Source organism: Halyomorpha halys, unplaced genomic scaffold (genome assembly GCF_000696795.3).
Source record: "Halyomorpha halys isolate HHAL.00 unplaced genomic scaffold, Hhal_1.1 Scaffold35.1, whole genome shotgun sequence".
Taxonomy (NCBI): Eukaryota; Metazoa; Arthropoda; class Insecta; order Hemiptera; family Pentatomidae; genus Halyomorpha; species Halyomorpha halys.
The window spans coordinates 1,220,239-1,224,914 of record NW_027106137.1 but is presented as its reverse complement, the minus strand read 5'-3'; the positions used below and the strand labels follow the sequence as shown (position 1 = coordinate 1,224,914).

Here is a 4,676-nt window from a genome sequence, read left to right as displayed (position 1 = left end):
AGGATAGTTTACAGAAAGTGCAATGGTTACAGAAGAATATTAAAAAAATATTTGTGTTGATAATATCATTTACCAGCACACACAGTTAAAAAGAAACTCATTGTAGTAAGATTCTAAATAAATTCTTTGACAGTCTCCCTGCTTCCTTCAATCCAGTATTCCAGTATATCACCACATCCCCCTTCCTGCGAGGTGGCAGGGGAGGAAAGGTTCCAAAAACCCTATCAACATCATCTTATAACTCCATCTTCTGATACACCCTCCCCCTCTCCCACAATTTTCTTTCGACTTCTGACTGTGACTGTTCTTATTATTTCACCATTATCTATTGTCTTTATTAATTAATGTTTTTTTATTTTTATTTTCTATGCGATACAACACGAGGAGGCCCCTCACCTCCGGATTTAAAATAGTACCTTTTCAGAATGGATATCTCATGTATACAAATAAACATTACAGGTAACCTTAAAATACCAAAAGTAGTAAAAGGTAAGAACCAACACGAATTACTTTTTCTTTTCACAGTAATGCACTTATTAATTCACTTTTTATTTCTGGTTTAGAGGGATCGGAAAAAAAAGATTTTAAAGGATTTTTTAATTTTATTTATTGTTCTAAAAAATTGGCGTTTACGTGGTTTCATTATTTTGCCACCGATAAATTGAAATAATTTAAGACATCTGAACTTGCAAAATAGTTTAAATTATGATAGAGTTAGAATTAAGGATTTTTGGTGTTGAAAACTCTGGATGAGACCAATGTCATTTTAATATGAAAATTTAATATCCCATATATTCAATATTTGCCTCTAATAACGAATGGTAATTACCGACGAAATGTTCTTGGCATTCGATATAAATTAAAGAGAAGTATTTCAATTCCGCCACAAAGCTAGTACCAATCATTAAGGATGTAATTTCGATAATTATACACTGTTGAAGGCTATCTCTTCTTCCACTTGTTTCAATATTTAAATAATCTCCTAATAGACCGAAATTAGTTCATGAATCGATTTACAGCTAATTAGTAAAAAGTGACCTAAAGAGGCAATGTGTGATTGTTCTATGTCTGTTTAAAGATAATCAAATTAATATTTAATATATTGTTAATTGTGAACAACGATGTTTTCAATAACACATATAGACATCAGATTCTATTCATAAGTAAGTCTAATTTTTTATTTGTATGTTTTGTGACTTCCCTACCTATAGAAATAGATAATTATCATTTTAAAACATATTTATTTACAAGTCTGATTCTCAATTCTTTTCCAATGACCCTCTGAATGTCTCCAGAATATTTTAGTAAGTAGAACTTCTGTTAAAAGGAAAGGCAGTAAGCGTACTAGGATTAATAGGCCTAATGATAAAAAAGAAAAGATCGAGAAAAAGAAGCCAGTAGATGTTCTAATACTGGAAGATGGGTTGATTTTCTATTTAATTTTTTTTTATATTCAAAGTCATAACAAAATAACATACTTTTACAAACACATCAGCTATCATTGTTTATTTCCATAAAGATTGTGTACTACACTATAATATTAGTATAAGATTTGTCTTTATGTTTTGAAATACATAATAAAATCATAATACGCATACATACTTCACACCACACGGTTCTCAACTGTTTAAGTCTAAAATATAAATATTTTGCTTTTCAGTTTAAGTATGTATATACGTTTAATATCATATTTAAATCATTTTATAAACCCATTCAATATTAGCAAGTTTATTCCAGAATATATTTTTAAAGTTAGTTCAGTGAAATTGTTTTTGTTTTTTTTTCTAAAATGTAAACAATCCACTGTTGAGTTAGCTGACTACAACGAAAATAGATTGAGGGCAATAGGACAATCCTTGTCAAAGATTATACCGATTGCGGTTTAGTATTGAAACACAAAGCAAACATTTTTATAATCAATAACTAGAATGATAATAAAATAAACTTTACAAACAGTTTGATTTTAGGTATATCTCATTATTTTATACAAAATTTATATTACAAGAGATATTACATTAATCCCAAATAAAATACTGATAAGTTCTATAGAGTAGAATATATATAATTTTTTTTTCGTACCCTCCTGTAAAGAATAGAATATATATAATGTTCCCACTATATCTATTTATTGTTCTACAAAGGATTGATTTAGTGACAATAAAACTACATGTATATGTTTATCACAAAACAATGTTAAATTCAACATAGTTACATTCACTATAATTATTTACTACTGTTAATGATCTCAGACACACTTTGTGAATATTTAAAGACAGATTGCTAGTTACCTTGAATTCTATTTGAACTATTGCTAGCTAATGAAGAAAAACAAGCTTTTCTTGATGCAATGAGGTTTATTTTTAGTAAAAAATAGAAACAGTTGTTCTCTAACATAAAAACAAACAAAAATCCAGAAAAAACAAATTGTGTTTTTCAATCACGATTGATGAGATGTATTAATTAAAATTATGGAGTATTCAATGTCAAAAAAGAACAATGAAGCTACTGTAAAATTTTCAGAAATTGACTTCATTGTTTTGGCCAGCTCAGTAAATTCACTGATTTAAAATCGTTTTAAAAATGAATTTCACATGAGAACACTTTTCATAGAATTATAAGATTTAAATTAACTCTTTCCATAAAAAATTCCAGTGTTAAGTGACCTAGAGAAAGACTAGAACAGGTTAAAAATCAGACTTCACTGACACAAGATACTTCATACATACCCAAGACTCTTTCAATTCCTTTATGTATTATATCTTTAAGTGCATATATCTTTAAGTGCAGAGATGTCACGACTCGTCCATCCCAAGTTTTGCGACGCTGTGCTTTGTCAAGTTTTATTTCGAAATTATCAAAACTCTCTACACAAACAAAACATAATAGAGATGTTTCATGGTCTATTGAGTCTGAAACGTCATGCATACGATACGATAAGAGCTGTTTAATGTTTAAAGAGAAATTTTTATTAGAAACTTATTTTAAAGCCATGTGTATTATGATGTATTTTTTATTTTCAATTAATATTTTGTAAATGACTTAAGAAAATATTATTATTTTATATAGAATACTTCAGCTATAACAATTGATAGGAATTTAGAAATTGAATAAAATCGTTTATTAATATGCGTTAATATATCTGTAATTTATTCATCAAACATGAATACTTGGAATAAAAATCTTCCTTTTCCTAATTTCCACATAATGAAGGAGGCTATTGATGCATAAACACGAGGCTATAAAATATTGCTGATTTTCGAACTGAAAATATCATCTAGAAAATTAAAATTAAATAAAAGTTGTTTTTAATAATTTATTTTCTATTTAATGAAAATTCTCTTATTCATACACATGAATGAATTAATTAAATAACTAATATTAGCTTAAAAAAAAAACTGTAGTATTCGACAAAACTCAATATAGCTTTCCGATTTGGTGTTATTAATCAATATGCGATTATTTTCCGTTCCTAATTAAATTAGTTTCTTTTAAAAAAAATTATAGAGTAAGTATTTAAAGGGTTTATGAAACAATAATTAGTCACAACGATCTGATATCATCAATCAGGTAAATTTTTTAACACAAAAAAATAACAGAATGTGTAATGATTTCTCATGGATAATGAATATCATCCAGTATTGAATATTATATTATCATTTTACGTTTTACCTGATAATATGATAATGTAAAGTAATTATACCTTCTCTTGATAAGATAATAGTATTCTTTAGGGGGCACCGTGTCATTACTTCTGTAAAACAATGTGCTGGTTTATGTGGGTAAGTATTTTGAAGTAAAAGTTATTTATTATAAAAATATATTATACAATTAATGAAGAAACGGATTTGATAAAAAAAAAAAAAGTGTATTCAATTACTTACTTGAAAATATTTAAACAATATTTAAGATTCAGGTTTAACAAACTTTTATTACATATCCCTAATACTTCACTTATCATGAACCGAATATTTCCAGAGCATCATATTTAAACTTATTATTGCATTTTTTTTTTGTTTTGTGTATACTTGGATATCAGATACCAGATTTGGTAAAATAGAATAAGTTTTCGATATTTCTAATAATATGGGCACTTTTTAATCGGGAATTACTAAAATGTTATTATTGTGTATTTATTTAAAATATAACTTATAAAAATGTATATATTCAAAACGTAGAATGAGCAACTAAGTTAATATCCAAAACAGCCTCACTAATAAACAAATGAAAAATCTGACACTTCATCGTGTACTAATTATTATGTGAAAATCATTTAAAATTTAATATATAAATCCGTCACAATCATGAATTTACCAAGAAAATTCAGGAGAAGTAACGGATAAGTTCCTAAAAAGAGCTTAGGTAAATAAAGGTATTACGTAGAAGAGATGGGATGATAGAGAATATTTGTGTAACTGTAATAACAATAAATATTTATAATTTTAGTTTGTCTTTGATTTGATTTTTAATAATCTTTATACATTTTGTCTCAAATTTCATTTTATGTAAAATTATTCACCATCTATAATTCTACTGCTGAAGTTTATTAATTTTAAGACTAAAGCGAAAGTTAAGTTTGTGAAAAATAAAGATGTATTGAATGTGAAATGATTTCTGATGACGAATTCAACGCAGAATTGGTAAGGATATTTGTAAAATATTATGTAAATATTAATTAT

At 26.6% G+C, this 4,676-nt stretch overlaps 1 protein-coding gene and 1 long non-coding RNA gene across 3 annotated transcripts in view; one reads left to right on the top strand and one right to left on the bottom strand.

Moving 5' to 3' along the window:
• Window positions 1–4,676, top strand: part of LOC136797356 (uncharacterized) — a 493,983-nt gene that overhangs the window by 96,729 nt on the left and 392,578 nt on the right. The gene's annotated exons all lie outside the window — the stretch shown is intronic.
• The window catches only part of LOC106686316 (uncharacterized), a 58,215-nt gene that overhangs the window by 53,062 nt on the left and 477 nt on the right, over window positions 1–4,676 (bottom strand). The gene's annotated exons all lie outside the window — the stretch shown is intronic.